Raw genomic sequence first — 15531 nt, 5'->3', positions numbered from 1 at the left:
GGTTCTCTGGGCTTTTCTTACTTTCACTGGAAGTCTAGAGGCCCTGACACACCATGGCAACATCACTGCCACTGGGCTGTTGCTGAGTGTCTGTGGTAGACTATCGCCTGTAGTTTTGTGGTATGACTATCTCTGCTGGTGACAGTCTACCCCTCAGCTGATTCATCATGTTGAATTGAGGTTAAAGGCAGTCTGTGTGTCAGCTGTCTGCCAGCTATCTTTTTTTTCTCAGTCTCCTTCCACAAGCTAAAACTTAACATAGCAAATACCACGTTTTTGATCAGATTCTACGGAGTACTAACTTGTCATATTCTCATGTAGGCACATGTGCAAGTCAGTGGTCAGCTAGCTATTAACTGTCATCTCGTTAGTTTGATAGAAAATGTAATTTGCGGTGATTGCAAGATTGTGTTGTCTGTGCTCCAGAAATACAGTGGTGGATTATGTGGGTTATACCTGTGTGACATCCTTCAATTTGGATACAATATTTTTTTATGGCGCGTCTTTTTCGTGACACTGTTTATTGCCAATGTTTATTTTATTTTAAATCTGTTACAAAACAAAAGCTAGAGACACAAAGGCTGAAAACTTACAAAGTTAAAGTTTAAAAATAACAAAGTTTGCTAACCGTCTTAAAGCCCTTAATCGGCATGTGATTAAATCCAATAAATTGGACAGAAATAACAATATGGCAGCATTGGAGTCTTTGAACGTCACCCCCCTGTTTCTCCTCCTGTTTATTTGAACTACACAATCAAAGCAAAAATGCAAAAAATGAACCAACAAAAACAAGGCGTTTACATAGCTCATCTGAGACTGCAGGGCGTCTGTTACACAAAAAACACAGATACTTGTGGATTTATGAAGATTTTGTGCAAAAACTATATGCGAATTCTTCTTGAACCATTGCGACATCTGTGCTTTCTTGTTTGTTTTTCATCACTTACTGACAATCCTGAAAGGTGAATTGCCAAACACACAGGGTATTACATCAGTTCCAGTTGTATATATGATCTGCAGTCTGTTTCATTTAATAATCGTGCTGCCTGAGATCTGCAGGAGCTCTGTCATCCTGAAAAGTGTGCATGCCATGGCTTGTGTAGAGGCACTATATTACAGTATATCCTAGCTGGATTTGTTCACACGTAGGTGACAAAGGCTACTCAAGCTTCTTTCTGTTAGACTAGCACTGCAGACCTTGTCTGATGTGTGCAAGTGTATGAGAGGAGAGAAAAGCACAGGGCAACGGAGAGCACAGCTACCCTACCAACTCCCACTCGTGATCACATGGATTTTACTGTATGAACATACAACCTACAGGTGGACTAGCCATGATGACACAAGCTACAGGTGCAAAGGTTTAGGCTATTCCTTGTGGACAGGAACAAACATGTTAACGCTTATGTTCAGAATATCACCATAAATCGCCCTCTGCTGGCCAGCTGGGAAACAACACACACACACACACTCAAGGGAGTGCACAAAATGGCTGACCTGTATAATGTTGTATAATATCAGAAGACAGTTAAAAACTACATATCAGGTACTGTTCATTACTGTAGTGGATTTTTTTTAGGAGGTTGAGAATAACAGGATCTCTTCTTGTCTTGTTGCGAGAAACAATTAAATCTAAGTGTAAAAAAAAAAAAAATCCAACAACTATTATTTAATATTATTTTAATTATTTATATCTCAGTATAAGAAAATTGGTTAGTATTCTCCCTTTACCCTCAGGTTGGACAGCTTCTGTCTCACGGGTGCCTTTTTTCCCCCCAGTTTATCATTATTTATCATTAACCAAATCACAAACCATTCAAAGGTCACTCAAATGTTGGGTACTTGAACTCTGACAGGACAATTCAAACACGCCAGCATTACTATACTATGTAAAAACCTACAAACCTACAATGGCACCAGTGACTGTAGCTAAGTTTGCAGACAATTTTTCAGGCTGTTGTTCCACTGACTCCTCCTCCAGCGTGTAGACCCTCCCCCTCAGCCCGAGGTTTCAGACTGTCGTGGACGAACACATACCCCTCCCTCTCCATGCTAATGTTCTGCTCCTTGTTGTCCCTACTTCCAACCGTCGGAACCACGCTGCAGTTTGGTTACTCCAAGCAGAGGAGCTGCTGCTCTGAAACATACTTTGTGTTTAAGAGCAGCCGATCTAAACCGATCTAACGCGCTTTGGAGCTGTCCATACCTACCTTGCCAGCTTTACCTACCGACTTCAGCACCGCTGCCGGTGGAGAGACTGAAAAAAAGAAAAGAAAACTGAAGAAGACGGTCGACGCGACTGCCTGTCGTCTGTCGACCAACCCCCGCAACTACCGACGGCTGACGTACGGTTATGGTGGATTTTTTTTTTTTTTTCTGTGCACGAAAAGAGGAGGAGTCTATCTATCTGTGAGCGAAACGGGAGAGCGGTCGCTTGAGTCCGCGAATGCACAACTACACAGTTGTTGTTGGGGCACAGCTCACTAGTTTTCCTGGTGAATGTTAAAGTGGACCTGATGCCCCACTGATACCACATTCTGATCGTAGCGGTTGTAAACGTCAGGATCCGCTAGAGCGCGACAGCGGCAGGAGGAAGAGCAGGAGACAGTAGGCTACAGACCGAGACTGAAAATCGCGGGAACATCGCTTGGCGACGCGGCGAATCGGTGAGTCGAGGTATTGCAGCTAGCATGCTAGCCAAGTAGCTCTCACTTGCCATTTAATTGAACTAAAACAGATAATATGCTTATTGGTACCTGGGCTCATAAATATAATAATTTGGCCAATTTGGCAATTTTTTCCCTTTTCTGTTTTTGGTACGTGGATGGCACATTTTACAGTTAGTGGCAGGTTGGGATTTTAGCGGGTGTAGAAAGTAACGTCGAGAACTCGCAGTGTTAGCTTGCTAACAACTACATCAATGACATTTAAGCAATAGAAATTATTTTTCCCTGCTTTACTTGATAAAAAGGTTTTTACAAGCAGCTCACATCACAACTGACAGTTTAGCGAAAGCAATTTAGCGTGTTTCGTACTTGTGTAAAGTGGTTTTATAAAATTACTGAATTGCTAACGGGATATGAATTCTGATTGATACTACACTAAAAAATATTTTAATGTATTTTTTTTCTAATTACACAGGTAATTTGTCTTTTGTTTATTTTTTATGAAAAAATAAACTTTTACACATATAGCTTCCCTTAAAGCATGACACTCTTAACTTGATTGAAGAACACTTGTACACAAATACATACATAACCCAAATGAACAAAAAGAAAAAACTGACCCAGTTCTCTCTTCATTAAGGTAAAAGATAACCTCACACCACTCCTGTTGGCTATAGTCTGATACAATTAATGAAATATTTTCTAATGTAATTCAGTGACTTTCCCATGTTGAATCTGGAAATATACATTTGCGTCTTGGATGTATTTGTACCTCACTAAAGTCTTGGAGGTCCAACCACACCAAGTCAATGAAGCGGCCATGTTATGTTGGTGCTAAAACAAGCAGCAGCCACATCCAGCATACTGCAGAGGTGACATTTTGGGGGAGGGGCAAAAGGAAAAGAGATTTTGATGAGAAGTAGTCTACCCTGAGAAACACTACAATAAGAAATGCAGGCAGTGACAAAAATATTAATTAGTTTTGTCACTTTCACTGTCGCCCTTGGTAGATCTTTAATAAAGAAATTCTGTCTTCTTTTAAATACTTGTATTCTTTGATGCAAGTTATAAGAGAGTATCCACAAATTGAAAATCAACACTAAATTGAAGCCTAGAATAGCAAATAATACAAAATAATGGTCTAAAGTGAAGAGGAGACTGCTGCATTCACTACATTGTGTAGTTAAACCCCCCCTCTTGGTCTAAAGTGGTACAGCCCAGTAATTTTCCATGCACCACACTGTCCTAGGATGTGGGTGTGGCTTAATGTCAATGGTAATACAAGAGTTGAGTAGTTTTTCTCCTGACCCTGTCTTGTGGGTTTCTAAAAGAGGAAAAAATTCTGCAGCTTTTTTTTTGGTTTTGGTAAAGTGATGTACAGATAAATGACCAGTTGTGTGTTTGCTGTTTGAACCTGAGAGGGATAATCCAGCCACAGTTTGGGAAATTTCGCAGCAGAAGCTGAGCTGCTTCATCACATTCGTGATGTTTTTAAAAAAACTTGATTCAGTCCATACAAAGTGTGGTGTTTCAGGTTTGCTTTTACCTTTTGGAAACATGGTACAGCCCTGTTCCTAGTTTCACCTCCCCCCACTTCACCCAGCGGCAGTGCTCACATGGTGCACTTGTAATTCATTACACAGTCTGTTTTTTTCTGCTGAAGAGGAAGCAGCCCTGAAAAGCTCCACCTACATTTTTCAAGGCCTGCGTGTAGATGTTAGGAGTAGTTATTATTATTTTTTAAAGTGTATTTAATTTTTTTAACCTCTCATCCAGAACAGTTGATGAGAATTTCCTCTTGATCGTACACCTGCTACAATAATTTGCAGAGCTAGCTGCCTTCAAATAGGTACTAAGTGAGAATGTAGGAAAAACTGAGGTTCTGTCTGGCCATAGTTTAAAAGTGAGACCTCCAAATGTCCTACATATGGAGAAAAAGAGGAGTTAGTGTGTTTGGTAGTGGCACCTTTCTCAATCCTGGTTCATACAGGGTTGTTGCCAAATGTAAGTCAGCATTGTGCAGCTGTTGGCCCATGAACCACCATAGGTCCAGGGAAACTCTTTAGTATTTTGTGTGTGTATCATCAGATATCCACGTCATTGAGGAATTCAGCCATATAGTTGAGATACACGTCACCCTTAAATGTACATGAAGCATTATTTGAAATGAGCTTAGGTGTGTCATAGTCACATCAGCTTACTGGTAAATGTTATAGATCATATCATCTTGCCAGATGTTCTGTAACAACTTTTATGATTAAAAAATGATCATACTTGATGGATGAGAAACCAGCAGCTTCATATGAGAGCTACAGTATGCCCCCACATAATCTGAGAATGTAATATTGTTATACAGTTTTTATTGTTTCTAACACATGTAACAAACTGCATATTTACTTCTGAATACTGTTGGTATTATTCATTTATGAATTAAGGAGGATAATATGCAACGTAGACACTTATGCCTCCATCAGCAAGTAAAGACTGATTAAAATGTTAACTTTTTAAACCTTATTTTTTGAACACATAAATTAGATCTAAATTTGCATGCAGAGTTGATTAGTTTGTCTGTAATGTAAAATTTAATCTGCAGTTTGTGTGTTTCAGATCTGATCTTAATTGAAAAGCTTTGGACTGATAGATTCCAATTATTTATTTTTTATTTTGATTATAGAAAAGTAAATTGAAATATCTCTGTTATTTTAGTTTAAGTTTTTCAAGCCATGCCAAGTCAATTAGAACCAGTTTCAACCAGTTACAGCTGGTTACTTTGCTTCAGGCTGAAAATGAGAGTGATAAGAAATATGATCGTGGTTCAGTCTCAAAATGCTCTGTTTATTATTCATCATTTTTATCTTACCATGCTGACCATTAGAAAGACTGGATTGTTGGATTGTTTTGAAGTAGTTTTTGAATTTCACACATAGACTATAATAAATTAGTCAGGCCTACACATTTCTGTGTCTGTTTTAGAGGACTCTGTTACACTAATTTTCTTCTTATTTGAGATTTCTTTGACCTACACTATACTTACAACATGTACGATGTCCAGAAATTTCTGAAAAAAAGTTAAAAACCACCGTGTCAGTGGTTTTGGAGAGAAGTTGGGACAAGGGCAGATATCTCAAATATGAGCTGAAGCTTGCGTAGACAGTATGTCTCCTACCACTCCCACTGCCTTGTGCAGTATGTTGTAGTGTGTCTGCTCCATTCATTTAGACATGGGAGTCCACTGCCTGAATTTGAAGTGCTAAGGCTATCCCCTCGGCACAATATTGCCCTATTTATCACAAGTTAGCCTCTCAGACATGCACTTTATTATGTTGAGAATGTGATTGTAATTTAACATGTTGCTCGTATGTCTGAGTAAGCGTTCAACTCATGGAGGTAATCTTAGTTGGATCTAGTAACATTTCCGAAACACTTTCAACATGACATCTAAAATGCTATGTTAATGTTAGATTAACGTGAAGCAACACAGTAAGTAAAACATGCAAATAGAAATTAACCACCATCTTTTTGTTTGCCTTACTAAGAACGCTCTTAATTATAACTCAGTTATCATCTCCTTTTTGCACAAATGTAATGAAATCTGTTTCGTAAACCCCGAAACACAGCTAATGATTTTTGTGTCCGATCAGTCTTTAAAAATGATTTTTCTCTCTTGCAATGTGATGAAAAATACAACAAAAAAACACATTACCACAGTGTGAGGGAAGAAACTACACTCTGTAAACAGTACTGTATAATCACAAATTGACCGAGTGATTTGTAGTTTTCAACTCCAACTTCTCTTATAAAACACTTTGGATGATCACGTCACGTCATTTCGGGATTCAAATCCTCAAAGTTAACCTTCATTCATAACAAATCAGTAATTTGATTCTTATGATTGTAATACCTTCAGTATTTGGATCAAGAATCTACTGAAGAATAAGCTTAGCTAAAGTAGGCTGTACCTGTTATTTAAACGTGTCAGATGTAAATATTTACTAAACATTTAGGGAAAAATAAGTATCAAATCGATGTGGTGTGGGCAAAAACCCAATATTAAAGGACTGTGATCAGGATCAAGGCTAAAATAACTTAATCAGAACATCCACAGCTAATGTTGATGCACAGCAACTCAACAAGGCTTAACTGTGCTCACTAGTTAATCAATAGGATGCTACTATGAATCGAGTGCCAAGGCTTCAGTAGAGCAAAACTTTATCTGAACAGCCTGTAGCAGTGTTAAATTATATTCAGACAGAACATGAAACATGCATTTTTGACTTCTATTATTTGTGTCAATTTGATCACTGAAATGTTTGTGCAGTCTGTGTTTATTTCCCCAAAAATCAAATGTACCAGTTGTTCAGATGTTAGCTGTTAGCTAGCTAGCAACACGTACACTGATCCCCTGTTTGAGGAGTGGGTGTTTGTGTGATAGCTCAGTCTCTCTGACTGATCTCATAAGTCACCAAGAGCTCTTTTTCGTCTTGTCTGTGTTTAAACGTGGGAAAAAATTAAATATTCGAATTATAGTGATTTTTTCTAATTCAAGACATTAGGGAGCGAATCAGTTCTGATTGGATAATCACAACACTGAAGCATCTGAGAAGCAGTGTGTGGAAGTATTGTGAGTTCTTCACAGTAGATGGCAAGACATAGATAAGGCTGTTTGCTGACTTTGTGAAAAGCGCTGCATTACTCCTCAACAATAACAAATCTGAGGGCCTTCTGCTGCAACCACAGTGAGCTAGTGGGCAGAAACAAGTGGTGTAACGTTAACTGTATGACCTTGTCTGACTGCCTACTTTTCGCAACACGCATCCTCAGAACCCTTGCCAGAAGCTCATACAAAGGCCATCGCTGGTAAGATAGTAAGCACTGATGAGATAGCAAGACTCATATGCATCATTAGTTGTAGGCATAGTTGTATAATACCACACTGGAAAACACGTGGATTGTGTTTAAATTACTTACAAATAATTACGCGACAGTTCAGATTTGTTTGAATTTTTGAAAAAAGTGACAGCCCTGCTCTGTATGCTTTTGTCATATCTGCCTCAGCTTGCACCACCCCGGGCAAATTCACAAATCTTCATGCCCACTGGCGTCTTTCCATCGTCTTTGTATGCCATTGTGCTGTGTCTAAAATTTGCTTTGCTTTCTGTCTGAACATACCTTTAGTGTGCAGATCTTTATGGTTATGTCAATCCATGTTTGTTATGATGGTGAAGAGAAAGGTGTTTGTATTTGTTCCAAATGGCCACACTTGAAGGCAAGGCAAAAAGCCAGCCATTATTGGTTCTTCCATGCCACCATGGTTTTTGGAGGTCTTTGTAGTCTTGATGACGTATTGTTCAAATGTGGATATGTGCATTTACTCCCAGGCAGTTTCTCCTCAAAGGCATTCATGGTGTTGCACGTAACTTTACTCATAAAAAGTGACAAAAGTAAGAAGGATGAAGCAAGAGAGCTTGAGCGAATCCTGTCTGCTTTGTCATTCCTTCACAATGGTTCTTCCAACATCAGAAAGGTGGAACATGGAGTAACATGCTATTATAAGGCTACGATTAGATGGAAGATGATCGGATTTTGGGTTGATGCAGAAACCTCTGTATCTCCACTGTAAGGTGCATTAAAACAGAGGTGTTAACACACCTGCAATCACAGCTGGAAGCAATTTGGCCATGCTTGAGCATGTCTTAATAATATAAGGGTAGTTCCCCAGGAACAGTTCCTTCATGTAATGTATAGCAACTGTTCAAACAGGGTGTAAGCAAGTAGCAATTCTGGATGATGGAAACGACTAGAGACAATTAGTCGATTAATCAATCAACAGAAAATTAATCATGATAAACATTCCCTTTTCCCCTATTCTCAAATGTTTTTACATTTTTCTTGGTCTTACATGGCAGTGAACTGAGTCTCTTGGTGTTGTGGACTATTAGTCATTTGAAGACTTTTTTTTCCTATTATTAAGCCTGTCCCCAGCCAGTCTACAGTGTTGGGATCTGAGCTGATTAAGGCCTTTATTTAATCAGTTACATAAAAGCCAATTTAGAGACACTTCTGTAGTTCAGTTGTGTCAGTTGTCAGAAATTTCGACTAGACCTGATGTAACAATTACATTAACAATTACAAATCGATTATTGATTAATCGCGATTATATTATGGCCGATTATTAAATTTCCAAAGATATTTTTTTTTTCTTGTAATACACTGCAGTGACTCTCCAGTTAACTGCTGTCATTCAGGATTTAGCCAAAAGGTGGAGCTGTTGATTAACAGTCATATCAAAACACCCTGTAACAAAGCCAGCGAGCGAGCTTACTATGCTAGCGAGGCGAGAGGCGCGTGAAATGGACGAAGAAAAACCATTAATCAGCAACCAACCAATACATCCAGCTCCATCTGGGCCAAAAGCGAGTGTGTGGATGCATTTTGGTTTTCATGGCAGGAGTTCTAAACACGTCGACAGGACGTAGGCTGTCTGCAAACTTTGGCGCACTAAGCTAAAGTACTGTGGCAATACTAGCAACATGAGGGCTCCAGGTGCGAACCCTGGTCTGAGCTCTTCTGCGCGGAGTTTGCATGTTCTCCCTGTGCCTGCGTGGGTTTTCTCCACAGCTTACTGTTTTTTAATGGTGCAATACGTTCATGGTGTATTTTGGGTTACTCTTGTCAAATGGAAACTCAATAATTGATTGGTAATTGAATCAAGACCTCAATAATCGCAATCGAATCGAATCAGGAAATTGGATCGATTAACCACCCCAAAATTACATGTAAGGCTAGTGTTATACTTTACGCATCTGCGAGTACATGAGGATCCTCTAAGGTCAGAGTGATATAAACTTTGCCATCAGATGGTGCACGTACAGCTCTGTGTAGGTGTACCCACAAATTTGTTATGTCCGCACAGACTTCTCTGGACGGCCACTGTGCTACCAACTGTACAAGGTCTGCACCAATTGGACTCCAGATGGACTAAAAAGTAGTAAAACAACTATGCATCCATGGTGTCCACAGCGGTCCCTGTGCACATCCGCAAGGGGGTATAATTGAAGCAACATTCTGAGCGTTGTCTTGCCCATATTATCATTAGTTCCTTGTACCTAGACTAACAATGGACAGTGTCAGTCAAGACTAGGTCAAAGCTGCTGGGGCCAAGCTGCTGCTCTAAACTTCTAAAATCCTGGTTTTATAACAGTGACGTTGTCTGACAAAATCATACGCATGCGTTAAAGACAACAGTTGTGCTGTGATTTCTGTTGTAACTTATAAAATGATCATTCAAAGGGCATGTTGGAAATTCATTCACAGCTCTGTCAGCTGCAGTGTTGCAAGCTTTGTCACAACTCGGTCATGAACAGTGGGGTTGGTCCAGTCAAAGAAAGCAGTAAAATAACAAAAGCATCAGTCTCATTCTGCTTCACTGGTGGGGTATTGTGAACAGTGTTCCTGCCCAAAGCTGAATTAAAACCTGAGTTGCGCCTCAATTAAAGCCATGGACAAAGCTGAGGCGTAATAGGTTTGATCTTGAGACAGCAAGTTTCGTTGTTAGTCATGTAAAGTGCTTGCTGGCTCTTGCAGTTACAACTGAACACCCACAAACTGGCCTCACTTCAGCAAGTCAACTAATGTTAACATAGCAGTGCATGGTCAAAGTAAGTAGAACTAGAGAGCCAGAGACACTGGTTTGCTGGCCATGCTGTGGTCTGCCTCTGTTTGACCAGCAGAAAGACACACCCTTGTGGCAAAGCAAAGTAAACTGCTTATGAGGAAAGAGGCATTCTGTTGTGTTCACAGTACCACACTGTCCTTTGAGTGATGGTAGAGTCAGTCGCCAGAAGGAAGTAGAATGCAATGGTTGTGTTGGAGTTTAGGGTTTGAGCATGACTTGAAGGCTGAAGGCTAAAGCCAGTGCTGAACTTGATGTGAGCTGCAACTGGAAGCCAGCATAGTAAACAGAAAAGGAGAGTGGTGTGTGAAACTCAAACAGGCGGTAGCATTCTCGACAAGCTCCAGGTGGTAAACCATGTGTCAGATGCAGGGGCTGCCATAATTCTAGTATGACACTTTCCACATCCGTGAGTACACTAGGGTCTAAGTGACATTTAATTATAATCTATGCCATGTACGGGACAATTTGTTATGTTGCACACTGTCACCACTACACGGCCATGGTCTGCACCAAGTGGATTAGAAAGGAGTATAGTAAGAGTAACTATGCATCTGTGGTGTCCACAGCTGTCCATGTGCGGACGTGCACACTGACAGCTAAAAGAGCTAACTGAGGCTAAAGGAGTGGGTTGTAGGAGACCAAGCAAGAGTCGATGAAGACCTGCATGAGCACCTGGTCATATCACTGTGAAATAGGGGCAAATTCTCCTGATGTTGTACAAGAGGAATCTGCAGGAGTGGTGTATTGCTGTAATGTTTGATGAATGTAATGAAAAGAATAGGGCATCATCAGCATAGCAGAGGTAGGAGAAGCTCAAATGTGAATTTAAAAAATACGTCTTCGAACCAGCAGTCCATAGACCAACTTGGAGTGGTTGTCACAGTTACATAACATCCATTGCAGTTGGATGCGGAAAAAAAGTCTTATTGTGCCTTTGGATGGCAGAATAAGAATGCAAAAAAGATTACCTTCATTTTAAATATATTTAATATGAATACCATTGTTAAATCTGTAACGTAGAGTTTGGTGCCTTTGCTTCATTGTGGAGCTGTCCGCAGCACACTGATCACTGACACTCGCTCAGCTCCTTCTTGCTCCACTCTCTCTCTTTAACACACACAAACACATTGATAATGGACCCAACTGTCATAGTGGGCAAACGGGAACACTGGGAGAAATTCCACCACATCAATGGGATAGAGGACTGGCAAAAAATCCACAAAATTTTTAACGTTTGCTTGTACTTGTGTACTTGTGAACTTGTGAACTTGAGAGCATGTGCTGGAACTGGGCTCGCTGAGTCATTAACCTTCAAATCCCCCAAAGGCAAAATCAATGACATAGTTAATAACAATAAATTAGTAATAGTAGCAACCACATAGTTGCACACGTACTTTCTTCGTATGTTATTTCATAACAGTGAACACCATTGACCAACAAGCTAAATTGCTAATAGTCAGTTTAGCTATAAAGAATAAATAGGGTGTACAGTATTATATCTGTGATATAATATTTTTACAATATTTTACAAAGTCAGCTTCATCTTTGCTAGTAATTTTGCCATCTGCTTAATTCTTCCATTTGCAGAACCCAAAATACTTCCACACACTGCTTCTCAGGCGCTTTGGTGTCATGATTATCCAATCAGCACAGTCCAGAGTACTTCAAGCAGTCTGTTGCGTTTATATACTGTAAACTTGAAGTTTGAACAATTCGTTACAGCTCAAATGCTTAATTACTTCCTATATTCAAACAAAAGTTCAAATTTCAAGTGATAGATTGCAAGAAGCAAATTGAAAAGTTATAGCGCCGGTGGTCTGGTTGAGTGTACGTTTCAGTCACTGATTAACAATGATGACAAACTCTTTATTTAAAGCATGGTGATGCCTTAAATGGGATTGAGTGACTTGCATACGTTCAACAGCTTCAAGCTCCAAGAAACTTTACTTACGAATGTTTTTATGTCCGTGGTGTCTAAATTGATGATGATGATTATTATGTAGAAAATGGTAGCCCGATATTACTCAGACATGTAAAACTAAATTAGTATTCACCACATGTTACAGATCAAATAAATCTCCCTTAGATACAAAAATGTGTCCAGACCAAAAGAAATGAAAGACAAGAGAGCACCGGTAAGTGGAAAAGCAACAAATGTCACATATTTTTAACTAAACAGAGTAACAAGAGACAGTCATAAGCAGGCAAAGGCGGCAGCCGTGTTCATGTTAAAAGGCATTCTTTCTGCTCTAAGTCCGTACAGCAGCAGCCATTTTGTGCTGTAGCAGTCACTGCAAACAATCCATCAAAGGGAAAGGAGTGGGGGTGGGGAAAGTGTAGGGTAGGCTAGCTTGTTGACTAATTCAAATTATTAAGTTCAGGAGATGTTAGCTGTTTGTTATGACAGCTTGTCACAGAGAACAATCTATATTTTTCTCATAGCTACTTTCTGCTCATGTCCAAATGTGTATTTTAGGCAGAGAGGGAAAAAGCAGCTTATAGAGCTGGATTTACCCTTTCCATAAAAGCATAATTCTTTGCCCTGACTTTCATGGAACAAACTTCTGAGAAATGTGCCACATTTAGACAAAATCATAGGTGAATTATTGCTACAGACACAGAAATACAATCTGATCAAATAGCTCAAGGAGAATGAGCTGCTCTATCAAGGCCAGGGGTGGAATGTCTTCCAATTCAGGAGAACTAGAATCCAGTAAAAATGCTTTCCTGTTCAACAAAGACTAATTTAGTTTTGAACTACTAGCTACAGAGCTCGAATTGTTTGGAGAGCTTTGAATTTGTCATTCACCTCTCTAGCTCCCTCTTTTGTCAGTGATAACACCCCTCTGCTACAATGGTTTAATCCATGCTTGGCTGTAAAGCTCCAGACTGGAGCAGACTGCTGGTATGGGGGAGGGGTGTTGGCGCTCTGTGTCAGGCTGTGTACTTAGATCTGACTGTGTGGTGCTAGCTATAGCTGATGCGATATGACTTAAACTGTAGTTACTCCAAAGATGATCTTTAGATTTTCAAGAGTTATACCTGGGGAAAAAGAGCAAATGAATGCAGATATGTCATGTCTGAAATTAACCAAAGGTGTTTTATTGCTGTGTTTTCAGGTAATCTGGGTTAACTTCATTTTTCACGTGGTGTTTTTTGTTTGGTCTGTAGTGTGCTGTTCAACATTCATTTGCATTTTTTTGAAGCCATGACATGAGCCTCCCTCAGCAGCGCATGACTAAAGAATAATCACCATGTGCTTGCTTGTTTCACATGGAAACTCCTGGTTTTGCCCGCCCCCACCCCCTCCCTATTTTTCTTCCCCTTTTTCCTTCTACCCAGACTTTGCTCGTCTCCACTTATTTGAAAGAGAAGGAAAAAAAAAAACAAATCACGCGTACACCGCTTGGGCAATGGTAGGCTAAGAAGCAGTGCTTTTAGGCCACTGCTGAACTGTTTAAATATGTTTTGAGAATAAATAAATATGTTTTGAGAATAATTTTAAAAGAATGTTTTGAGAATAACTTCCTTTCTTTTCAATTTTGGCTGCTCTATTCTGTAGAATATTATAATTATATTTGGGGTTTTTTTTAAGCTAGTTTAATATGTGAAGGGAAAACACCTACCTGACTGGATGGAAAATGGGACTCAAATAGACATACATGTGGGAATGCCACAGGAGAAATCAATAATCAGCTGCTACCTAGAATAACTGAAAGACTGAAAGACTGCAGAAACCAGGCTCTATCTGGTTTCTGCATTAGGTGTTAGATGGTATGCTGTGTGATCTCCTTCGGTTTTCTGCAGGCCAAGAGTGAGATGAATGTGAAGTGCAATGTGAACAAAAGATCAGTTCCACTTCACCACAATATTCAAATGTATGATTCACATTTCCTTTGCTAGGCAGTTCACTTTATTTGTGTCTGTTGCGTTGTCGCACAAATTCTGACACGTTCTGTTATATGTAAAATGTATTATCTAAGTTAAAATCCTCTGTAAGATAAAGTTTCTCTTGAAAATAACCAGTTACATCTACTTGAGCAATTTTCTCCTTTTAACAAATTTCTAACCCTGTATATTCACAGTCCTGAAAGTTGTGATCTCATTGAAATACAATAACTGCACTGTATCTGCCTATTTATTTAAATTAGTCATACTGCTTGTGTGATTTCACATTTGAATGCATCCATCAAAAATACTTTCTGTACCTCTTACCCTGTCCAGGGTCATGAGAAACAGGAGCCCCTCAAGCATGCTTTGGGTGAGAGGCAGGATACCCCCTTGTGCTAGCTGTCAGTCTATCCCAGAGCTAACATCTAGATAGATAAACACATCCACACTCACTTCCACACCTTTGGGCAATTCAGAGTTTCCAGTCTTTCTGATTTGGATGTCTTTAGACAGTGATTAGACAGTGTAGCTCCCAGAGAAATGCAAAAAAGTGAAGAAAATGCAGAGGAAAAGCCCAAAGTGTTTAAGTCCAGAAGGTGCTCACATAGAGTCGCTTTACATTGCTCAGCACTGAGACCTATTGTGATCACTTTGATCACACAGTCACTGCTTGAAGCAACAAGATTTTCTTTAAAGATGGAAATAAATGGAGACTAGAAAAACCATAATATTTCTAAGAAACAGCCTGCACAATTAAGTCAAGGTACAAATCAAATAAGCTAGTTTAACTAATAGGGAGTCAATGTACAAATTAGGAAATGCTTTTGAAATATGTGTTTGTTTCATTCAGCTGGATATCCTGGGGGGTCCATTTAACAGAATTAAAATTTATTTGTGAGAATCACTCCCTCAGGAGTTATTTTTAATGATGTGGTGGTGCTATAACATGATAAGATGTTGTACTAGATGTAGCAGACTTTACAGGCTTGGGGTGGCTGCGCACAGCAGACCAGGTGGCCATTTTGAGTTTCAGTGGATCCAGATGCAGGCAGTGAGGGTGGGGGAGGATAGACTGCGCACTCTGCGCAGTAAGGTTGGAATGCAGACTCTGCTCTCACTGGCTGACATCTTTTTTTCTGCTCTGTATTTAGCCTCCATAGAAAACGTCTAAATAACTTAATTTTTTAAGTGGTTGGTTAATAAGTAGTAAAAACCAACAGCATCCTCTCTGTCTGACAGCTAAGTGTCAGGTTTGCTGTTTGGCATATTGGGTGAAGCTCCTTAGAAAGCCTGAAGGAATCA

At 39.6% G+C, this 15531-nt stretch overlaps 1 protein-coding gene across 2 annotated transcripts in view; it reads left to right on the top strand.

The window, feature by feature from the left end:
- The first annotated feature begins 2030 nt into the window (after positions 1 to 2030).
- The window catches only part of LOC121180460 (activating transcription factor 7 interacting protein), a 32357-nt gene continuing 18856 nt past the window's right edge, over positions 2031 to 15531 (top strand). Inside the window, exon 1 of one of the 2 annotated variants that reach the window (XM_041035889.1) lies at positions 2031 to 2663. The gene's annotated coding sequence lies outside the window, so the exon portion shown is untranslated. The remainder of the gene's footprint in view (positions 2664 to 15531) is intronic. The other variant, XM_041035890.1, reaches the window with a different exon arrangement.

This window comes from Toxotes jaculatrix, chromosome 4 (assembly GCF_017976425.1).
Source record: "Toxotes jaculatrix isolate fToxJac2 chromosome 4, fToxJac2.pri, whole genome shotgun sequence".
In the NCBI taxonomy this organism is placed as follows: Eukaryota; Metazoa; Chordata; class Actinopteri; family Toxotidae; genus Toxotes; species Toxotes jaculatrix.
The sequence above is the reverse complement of the archived record's forward strand: the minus strand, read 5'-3'. Positions and strand labels throughout refer to the sequence as shown.